Raw genomic sequence first — 11,336 nt, 5'->3', positions numbered from 1 at the left:
AGAAGTAAGAACGTGCGTGTGTTCTTTGCTGCAATATTCCTGGCCTGCCAGAAGTGGTTGTAATTCACTGTGGCATTTGGCTAGTGCTTTTGCTGGAATTAATCTATATTCTTTTCGTGGTAGGCAAGTAATCCGGTTTAACGCATGACTTTTAACAGTGAAATGTACTTTAAAATTCACATTCCTTCTCAGGTACTAAGTAAACCATGGTGATAAGAAGGAGAGTAATTGTTCAGGGTGAAATTAATCAGTACTCGCCTTCCCACAAGGAAGTTTATGCAACTGTATGAGATGTCTGTTGTTTTTTGCAATGAAATTGCTACTGTTAATGGCAATTACTAATGGGTTATTGTTGGTTTGGCTAATAAAAATGGTTTACTTTTCTGGTTCAGCTGATACATGCCTGATTAAAATTAAATTAATAAAGAAAGTGCTTTGAAATGAAACAGTATTGTAACAGTGCTATGCTATCAGTGTTTTAAAAGAAAGTGTGTGATAATTGTTGTTTCATTGCACCTGCAGATCTAATAAAGAATTTTTAGACATATGTCCATGGAAAAATAAAGCACCTTGGTCTGACTATACATTTAAGTCACACACTTACGGCACCAAATTCACTGTTTCTCAAGCAGAGCAGTACCCAGCTTTGCAAATGGCTTCAGCAGTGACAACTGAATTATTTAATAGCCAGCAGTGGCAAAGGTCTGAAGAAGATAAAGCCACACGCTACAAGGAACAACATAAAGCATTAGAACAGAAATTAGGTTTCCAGTCGACCCTATCATGTAACTTAAATGGTATTTGAACAAAATGATGAAGTACCTTCATTAAATTACGTAAGTGACTATTATCTGTTGGGGCTTTGCAGCACATGTTGCTACAGATACAGTTTCTTCTTTAACATTTGCATGCCTTTGTACAGTAAAAGCAGTGCTGTAAACATTTACAGTTCCTCACACTTCTTCTATAAAGTACAGAAAATTTTCAAACCCATGTTCCCAACATATTCAAAAGCTGAATTGCTTTAAATGCAAAATACCACCTCTGCGGCAGTCAGCTGCGTTCAGAGGGACATGCTCCTAGGTCCAACTTTTCAGCTAACCAGAGTTTGTATCCGACAGCTGACTCAATATGGCCTTGGTCTGTGACTCGTCACCGTAATGTAGTGGCAACAATTATCATACCAGAACATGTGAAATGAATAACTAATTACTGGCCTCAATCAAATTATTTTATGCCTGGTTGGCTTGTGTACCCTTGCTGCCCTGTGCCATTAGCCTGTTAAGCACAATAACAGAAGTCAAGACTCTAACTTAATCCAATGCAATGGATTTGTAAGAAACACAATAAATTTATACCAAGACCTTTCTTTATTCTGTTCCAAAACAGGTGCTGCTTTCTGTATGAAATAGGTTTTGCGATATCACAAGACATTTACACATGAAAAAAAGGAGAGGTCATTTAGTCTTATTCTACTAGCTTGGAACTGAAAGAAAAAATGTTAATTGCAAGTGCAGAAGAGTGAGCATAAACTGCAAATAAGCACATGGCAGCTAAAATGAAATTAATAAAATGGAATTCATCTTAGTTTTAAACCTCTACCTTTATGAACAAGAATCTCCCTTTTGCCAGAATAGCCTCTTGTCCTAATAATATCTATCCCTGATGCAGAATCATTAACAGAATGAGAGCTCACCCACGAGCATGAGAATGAGGAGCTCAGTATTCAAAAGCAGTCTCCACTTCTGTGCTAATTAAAAAGCAGACAAATCAACATTCAGCGAGATATTCCTGCTATCCTCATCAGCAATACCTATTCCTATTACCTTATTAAGCAAAGATAGTAAAATGCGTCTTCCTGTTTATAAGCTTACAAAAACAATTACAAAGAGACGAATAATTCCCTCAGGTAACTGATACCTTCTTAATGAGCGATCCTGAAACAACATCACTTTTCTCTGCCTTAGTGCAACAACTGCATCATCCCTTTAACAGCCGTGAACAGGAAGATAATCACTTTCACTCCTCTCAGTGCTCCAGAAAAGAATCTGATGGTGCTTGTGGGAAAAGTGAGAACAGAGACACAACTATATCAGTTCAACTGGTTTCAGAGGAGGCATCTTCCTTGTGAAGGCAAAAAAATTAAACTTCACAAAGAGATCGCAACGGGCACACATTTGTGAAGTGGGAACAAATCTTATTAGGCAGAACCACAGCTTCCTCTACAGAGCAGTTTCATTCAGGGTCTCTTTAAAAAGCTCTCTAAGTGGTGTCCTGAGCTATATCTTGTAATATCTCAGATTTAGAGTGGGCCTGAGCTGCAGAGCTCTGGGTTCAATCAGTTGGAGACCTTTGCATGTGTGCACAAGGGTGACAGGAATTGGGCAGCTGGATTTACTATTTTGTCTCAAGTTCATCTCTAACATAAATTACTTCATCCTGCCTCTTTTTGTGTAACTCCTTTGGAAAATTACTTTAACAAAATACAAGTGAAAAAGTCAAGTAGCAACAACTGTGAAAATCAAATTGACCTGATTATGATGACTAAGAAAATGAATAAGCAATTCGTAGTCTAGGAAACAGTAAGGCAAAGGAAATGTCCTTGACTTGATCAAGGAAACGCAAGCTCATTTCATAGTATTTCTAGACTTTGACTACCAGTGAAGGAGAAATCTCTTATCTTTCTAGCAAAGAATGAGAACAAAATACAAACACAATTTTATTTTAGGACATAAAGCTATCACTATATTGACATCTAATGGTACTTGCTGGCAATATAAAAGAGATGGATGGAAAAATTACCCAGTGTAGTAGTTTGAATGGGTGACTTCTCAATGCCAAAGACTTGAGGAAATTACACAGAAAAACATAAATATTTTATGTCTTATTTTAAGAATACCATTTCTGCCTTTTACCAGAATGAATCGTTTTCTTGTTTCCTCCTCAGTATTTTATCTGTACGTAATAGTATTGGTATCTGTGTGCTGTGCATCCATAGCCAAATCCCACACTAAATCACCTTTTGTCTGAAATGAGAGAAACAGGCAAATGTAAGCTACCGCAGACACAACTCACCTAGAGAACTTCTGCTAAGCTTCTCCTCATCTTGAAAAGACTTTCAAAATACAAGAAGTCTGCTAAAATAAAGTTCCCTTTTGTAGCCCCACAGCTGTGAAAAAGTAGTTAACACTTAACATTTAACATCCGATCAGCAGAATGGGCTTCAGGTCAGGCTCCAGCTACACCTTCCATGTTGTTCTCTGCTGGGTGCATGAACTAGGACTACTTTGTTGGGGTTAAAAGACAAAATCAGATTGGTTAATGTTCCATATTCATTTTTTCTTTAGAAAATCCTTCCTAATTCAACTTTTCCCTCATGTTGAGGGAAGAAGGGTACTGTTATAACCACAAAGGTGTCAATTTTTTCATAATGAAAAAAAATCAGCCATAGGAATAATCTCCCCAGGGAGGTGGTGGATCCTCCAACATTGAACGCTTTTAAGATTCAGTTGGACAGGGTGCTGGGCCATTTTATCTAGACTGTGCTTTTGCCAAGAAAGGTTGGACCAGATGATTCTTGAGGTCCCTTCCAACCTGATAAGTGTGCTTTGAGGATGCCCAGATAAAACTCTGTAGATGAGATAGCCTGAGGAGGCCTAGTTAACAGCTCCTGATAAAGTTTAGGGATTTTACTGTAGAGTCTGTGGATCTTTTGATAAAGGAAAGACTTTGTACAAGAAGTCTCACTTCTTTCTGGGAATCCTCTGCACCTCTACTCCCATCTATCACAGGCGCAGCAATGCAGTGCTATGGTGCTGAGCAGGCCCAGAAGCACAGGATGGGAAAAGTGGGGCTTGGAAGCAGCTAGCAACAATGCTGGGCAGTGGAAGAAACCACTTAAAATTGAAGTCAGTTGCAGCAGACCATTTTGAAAACGTTCAGATTTTATACTACATCTTGAAACTTTTAAAATTGTTTTTTTCAAGCAAAACTGCTTATCAAAATGAATATGTTGCCTAGCTATTCTGAATTTCTTCATTGTATTATTTACCAGAGAAAAGAAAAAAATTCCTGAAAAAAGCCCACCAGCATTAATGATGTACTGGCTGCCTATATTATGGTAATACATTATAGCTTCCTTGCATCCCTTATTCACCTTTTTCTGCACTAGCACCAAGCTCAAATAAAATGCATTCAGTTTTTGACTGCTTAAGCCATTAAGCATTTTGCAATGCTCGGAGGTAACCAAGAGATCACACCATAAAAACTTGAAAATCAACAAACTAAATTGTCCCACAAAGTTCACCATAGTGTAGCAAGAGGCAAGTCAGTTCAAATAGTATATGTGTAGGAACAATACACCTACGGGACTGTGTTCATGCCAGTACAGTATACTCTGACTAATTTCTTTAAGGGCTATCAGTTGCAGCACTAAGTCAGCCAAAGGTGTAAGGTTCCTCTCGGAAGGGTGCTAAAGGAGCCCGGGTGTCAATGAGGCAGCTGGTCTCCCGGGGGATTGAGTGCCCTCCGTCTCCAAGGCCTCGCGGTGGCTTCCAGCGTAGGAGCCGCCCGGGCGCTGCCCTGAGGGGTCCGGTAGCCCCAGGGGATGCAGGACCAAGCTGTGCCATTTTAGGAGCAGTGACGGCGGCAGCACTTTCTGTTCCTGCAGCCTGAAACGAGCACTTCCCTCACCACCAAACTATCCCCACCTGATGATCCCCTTTTAGATACCCATTACGTTCACTTCCTATTTTGTCTGGGGAGAGCTACTGCCTCACATTGGATAAATCTGTGAAATCAAGAGGCTGGAATATCTTAGCTCTGATATTCACTGTGTTGGGCAATGTGTAGTGTCTGCTTAATCTACTCATAAATATACACACACGCTCTCCAGGGTGGAAATTTAAGAGCGAGCTGGGGACAGCCCCAAGCTTCCCTTTCTCTCCCCACCCCAGGGGGGACTCAGCTTCATTCCTCACATACCCTTTGAACAGCATTTACTCCTCCTCAGGACACCCGTGAGTTAAATCCATCCTGCCCAAGCAAGAGGGAACTGAGCATGGCTGAGGGGTGATTGAGCACGGGTTGTTGTGTCGCACCCCTGGCGGCGGCTCCGGGCAGGACAATGGCTGACAGAGCGACCCCTCAGCAATGGGATATGGCGGGGCAAGGGGCAGAGTGTGTTCACCAAAAGCTGCCGCAGAGCATGGCTGGGGGACGGGCCTGCAGCTCGGCTGTTGTGCGACCTGCGCCAGGCCCCGGCTGCAGCCATGTCCTGAATCCAGCCCCAGCTCAGCCCGCTGGCCACCGGGCTCGCCCCTGCGTGGGTGAGCTCTGACTTTGGGTCAGACAGTTTCCTAAGCAGCATTTTTGACATTTTGGTCACAAAAGCATTGGATCCGCACAGGAATCCCAGCAGCACGAGAACGCGGTGTTTTGAGAACCCGCAAATTTGATTTGTGGTGATGGTTTGGCCTGTTCTCATTCTCACTGAAGTCTTCAGCAAACTGGCCGTTGGCTGAAGTTACACAGAATAAAGTGGTGAATGAGGCAGAAAGACTGGAAAAAAGTCGTGTAAGTAGTGTCTGGCATGACAAAATCTAATGCAATAAAGCCTCTCTGTCTGTGACATTCGGTTACCAGAGCAATGTAATAACATGAATCAATATAAAAGACCAAGTTGTGCACTGCCAACACTTTTATAAATGGTACCTCTGAACATACCCTCTCCTGCCCTGCTGTAAACTCACTCCCTCGGCTGGAGGGGCGTTAATCAGGAGAGAGCTGAGGGCCGGGGCAATCTGGTCATCTGGGCCGCCCCTTGAAACCAAACTGCTTCCTCATGATAAGGAGACACTAACCCTTGGCACACCAACAGCGTGCCATCAGGAAATGTTTAGATTTACCCTTGAGAAATGTGTTAGGATGGATTTGGTAGTAGAGGCACAAAAAGCTGTCAGCAACTGATGCAATAGGACCACCCCGCTCTTATCGGGAAGTTCCCCCCGAGGAAGAGCAAGCAGGGGGACATCCACAGCCCCTTCTGTGCAAGGGATTGGGCTTCCCTGCAGTCTTCTGGAGGAGGCCAGGTCTGCACGACCCCTCCTTCCTTTGCTAAACTGTGTGCTCTCCCATTGATTCACGCCGTTGTGAAGTGTGGTCTAATATCCTTTCACAGAACCTTATTTTTTAATTATCAATGTGGAACCATACAGGCTGCTTCTGCGATGGCAACATACTTTGGAGGCGTGATCTGATGGAACCATTGTGTCTTCTGTCTGTGAAAATGCACGTATGTAAGAGGAATGAATGAAATGGTCACACACCTTCACTCATTCAGAGCGCTTTGAGCCCTTGAACGAGCCCTGTAGGATTCACATGAGGCAGGATTTTACAAGGCTGCCAGCTAATGATGTTGCATTTTGCACTTCCATTACATATCCCACGGCAAAGTTTGTAACAAGGATTCTTTTTTCATTGGGTCAAGGGAGAGAAAGACTCCAGGGAAAGCCTCCAAACAGATTTAGGTAATTATTACAAATGAAATCTCAGCCAAGACCTACAAAATTTTTTCCTGTTTCACTCACTGTAGCCTGCTTCTGGCCTCCTAGGTTTCCCTGGTATGAATGTTGCTGACCTATCCTGTGATCCTTTAGCCCTCCTTCCAAGTATTTGTTGTATGCTTGTTTCTTTCTTCATGTGACATTTTAACTCATTTGAGGATATCTGATTGATGAGAAGAAGGTGGAGAACAGATATTTGGCTCAAGCAGTTGCAAGACCAGACAGTTATGTACAGGAGATCTATTTCTGAAATCTCAGTTCTGTAATACCACAAGTTGGGCCACTTGTTAAAGGAGTGTCGAGTGAATACAAATAAATGGTTCAACAGAAAAATATTGTAGGTATAAAGGAGTATATATTAAAACCAAATTGTGTTCAAGGCTGTCACAGACGCAGGGTTCATAATCATGTTCTTTTGTAGATCTCCAAGCATAAAGGGATATAGTTATTCCAACTGGACAGTTAGGGTAATATTAAGATCCAGCAGCCACTCCTGAACCCTTGTTCCCAAAAGCTTTGAAATCTCAAAGCATCACAACAGAAGTGACCCAACTTGCCACAGAGCTGGAACTACCATTAATTAGATCTCTCAGGTAGTCATACTTCAAGGAAATTAAAAGCTTCTTTTTAAATGGTTAATCAAGGGGTTAAGTGGCAGTTTGAAAATACTGATGTGGTGTGACTACTGCAAAGCCACAAAGAAAAATGGTGCAAAGTTAGGAACAGAACAAGGTTTCTGCCCATGCTAGAGGTGTCTTAACCCACTAGAGCAGACCTACCATTAAAACAGGTTTTCAAAAACACCTTCTACTGCTCTCCCTGAGACAGATACGTGACCTGCCCCTGGGCTAAAGTCAGCTCTTCCCACACACCCTTTTTTCCAGGCTGCAAACCAGAAAGCTCCTCTTTCCTTGGAAGAAGGGGGCCCCTATTTCTAATTGCTCCCATCCTCCTTAATGTCACCCACATGCTCCTGGCTTTGTCCACAGGCCAAGTTGTTTCTAGTTTGACCACATACCTAACAAAGACAGTGGTTATTTCCATAGTTAAATCAGCGTTTGCTTATGTGCTGGCTTCTGTGGTACAAAAATGTTAAATTTCTGCTGAAAGACAACAGACTTTTATGAATAGAACAAGCAGTAATACACCCTTGTTGTAAATAAGGAGAAGCACAAGAAAGGCTTACAATAGGATTCAGAAAATGCATTTTGGAAACTAAAATGAAACAGGATGAATGTCAGTAGCTAAATTCAGTAGAGAACTCCAGAAAGCATATGCCAGCCTGCCTTTCTCATTTACGAGACATGCAAATACCACTGTGGTGTAGGAATGCCGCGTGCAGTGGTGCCCAAGCAGCACCCAGCTTATGGAGACTTAAGTGTCCAGACCGAGTGAGGACAAGGTGTCACACAGGTGCTCCAGTGGGATTCAGAAAGGAGAGAGGCGTTGGTGAAGCCCCTGGTCATACTGCTGCACATGGCACTCCTAGCACACACCAAAAGTGTTAGCTGTGCCTATACTGGCAATTGGAGAGGGACAGGACTTGGCCACGGTCAAGTGGAAGCTCTGCAGAGTGGTTTTGGCAAATGTCAGCTAGAGCTCTCTGCAAGAGAGACCAGACAGGGTGAAGTGATGGTTCCCAATGGACCATATGGAGGAAGGTACCCAGGAAAGTTCAGCTGTGCAGACTCAAGATATGTTTTTGAGTCTCATGGCCCTTGTTCCAGGACCAGAAAGTGGGCCCTGGCTTGTTTTATTTCCCATGATAAACACAGCTATTAAGTACACCACAAAGCACAGCAGATACACTCAATTTCCCTCTGGAAAAGCAGGGACTTTTGGTAGTTAACACACTGAATCAAGAAGTAGGGGGCTTTTTCCTGTGCAGCCTGAGGGATCCCTGTTTCCTCTGCAAGTGCCCTGATGGGCAGGCTCTGAACCAGCCTGTTAGGTGGCATCTGCTACACTGGGTTTTAACATGAACTCTTCACTGTTGCAACTGGATAGTACTTACATTGTGGGTGTGATATTATGTGTTTCTTTAAACTCAGAAAATAAAGTAATAGCAGCAAGAATATGCAACTAAATAATTTCTTTTTAACTATCTAGCCATTCATTTGGGTAGTGGTTTTATACCTCATCTGGGTAGATTTTTCCCTGCTAAATGAGGAAGGTAGTTCTTAGTGCCAGTAAGAAGCAGCAGCTAATGTTTGTACAGTGCCTACCAATGCAAGAGTGCTAAGTATTAGAAGTGAAGCACGTCTTAGCACTCAAAGACCTGCATGCTGAATAGTTGACCCAGTGCCCAGACTGGGACGACTGCTGACTCTGAAGAGACTGAACATAGCCTTAAGAATAACAGACACATAAGTAACAGCATGTAAAGCACAACTAAACAGCAATACACACTTTTCAGAAAGAGAAATGGAGCTCTCTTTTTCAATACAAAGCAGTTCAGTCAATCACATATTCTTGCATGAATTACTGGATGCAAGATGCAAGAGGAAATTCTTTAGTTTGATTTTTCTTTTTTTTTAAATCTCAAACCCGTTTTTAGCAGTTTAGTGCAAGTAACCCTACAAACACCTCTGAACACACTGTCATGATGCAACGCACCTGCGCCAGTCACTAGAGAAAAGTGAAGCACAATCATGAGACTTCAGTATTATTTAAGCAATATCACCCCTAGGCAGTGTGTGTACTCGAGTGCTGTTTAGCTCTGATAGCCTGGGTGTTCCCACTCCACTCTGAGATGGCCACGTTGCAGGGCTAGATTACTAGATTACTTCCTGATTGCCATAAGCCAGAGATGGGGGTAGCGTGGGTTGTATACACCCGCTGTACACTGACACAGTGGGTGAAATCCAGACCAGTAAAAATGACGGTTATCCAATAAATTTAAAAAAAAAAAAAAAGGCAGGCTGGAAAAGACCTTTTTAGTAATCCATTGTCTTGCCCACAATTACAACTCTTTCTGTAATCACAGAGATTTATTTCCAGTTAACGCACATTTGCAGTGTGCTTGTGTAAACCAAGAAACCTGCCTTGGGTCCTAGCAGTGATATTAAGATATGCTGTAACTGAGAGATACAGGTAGGCAAATGCTTTCTGGAACCTCACCCTGAGAGTCAGGTGAAAGCGGTGCCGTGGCTGAAGTGAGCACCACTGTTCACCTGAATCTGTCAGGGAACCGAAGCAGAAATTGGTTTCAAATAACTGGTCAGATTTTCCATACGAATCTTTACTGTTCCCTTTGCAAAAAACCCGCTCGATGATGATCACCTATGCTCAGTTGTATTTAATGCAGGTATGAATGTGTCCTTGCACGGAGCTTGCTCCCAGGGCTTCGGGCGCTGGCACAAGCTCTGCCCAGCAGCTTTCCACATGCTCAGGGAAGTCCAGCTGAGCCAGAAAATGCCAGACCTACACAGCCTGCTTGGTAGCGCTGATGTGGCCATGCGTAGTCCAGGCTCTCTGTACACAAATGACTTAAATACTCCTTTTTTAACGCCGGGGGAAACTTCCAGTTAGAAGAAAACACAGGAAAGCTTACTTTGCTTCTATAGTGGTTGTTTCTGGCACGTGGATTTTAAGCATGTGTGGAACTATGTGACGATAACAGAAACAGAAAACAGCATGCATTTAAATGCACAGATTCACCTTGACATCATCTTTTAAATCTGAACATCTTTTGTCATGTATCTGAAAATAATCCTTTTTCTTTTCCATAATCCTTGTTTTGCATTTAAGAAAGGGAGCAAGTCATAATCAACAGCACATTCTTAGTACATGAGTTATATTACATACCCTTCCACAGGCTGACACTTCAAGACACCCTGCTTGTTACTCAGGCTGTCATGTCAGTGTGAAGGTGACACCCAGACCATTGCCTTATTTACAGTGACATCTACTGGCAAAAGCCATCTGCAAAAGGCCTCTTTTTCTATTAGTTTTTTTTGTGTGTGTGTTTGTGCTTCTACCTTTGGCATTTTTCCTCATTTTCTTCACATCCCACCACTCAGTTGTTCACAGTCAGTTCAACGTCTTAGATTATTTCTTTTCAAACCCAATATCTCCATCCTCAATCAGTCATCCATCTATCTCCAGAGCATATCTCAAAACAGAACAAGATTTTGTATCATCAGCACTGTTTGCCAGTGCTGGTCATCTCCAACATCCAGGAGATACAGCTTCTGTTGAGGTAGCATCGTCTCAACATCGTATATTTAGCGTTCCCACACACCTACCTATTGGAGGTAGCTCTCACTGACAGCACCCACTCACCAAAACCGAAGACTCTCTGGGCACAGGACCTTGTTTGTAGACATCAGGAGGCTGGTGGAGTCCAGTAGCAGCTCGATTCCATAGCATTCAGCAGAATCTACTGTGCTCTAGAGTCATCCTCCAGCTCTTCCTGTATATTCTATGGGGTGTGTGTGTGTATATACTCATACATAACATGTATATAGTATATTGGGTATATATTGATAAACATATATACAGAGAGAATGTATATAGATAGTTTAGTAGAGTTGCTAAACATTTTAGGAACAGTAATTACATTAACACCATCAGACAGTGAGTACAGAAGAGAATATTTCAAGGATTTGCTCAGGATATCTGCTGAAAATACTACACGCTGTGTTACAGCTACTCAAATAATGTTAACTAATAAATAGTTTTGCTTTGATTTTGCCATATATAGTTATTGCTATGCATCGGACAGTTCAAAACTAATTCAGTCAAACACGCTTGCTGCAGCAGATATTCGTG

Source organism: Larus michahellis, chromosome 2 (assembly GCF_964199755.1).
Source record: "Larus michahellis chromosome 2, bLarMic1.1, whole genome shotgun sequence".
NCBI classification, from domain to species: Eukaryota; Metazoa; Chordata; class Aves; order Charadriiformes; family Laridae; genus Larus; species Larus michahellis.
This window is presented reverse-complemented; position numbering follows the sequence as displayed.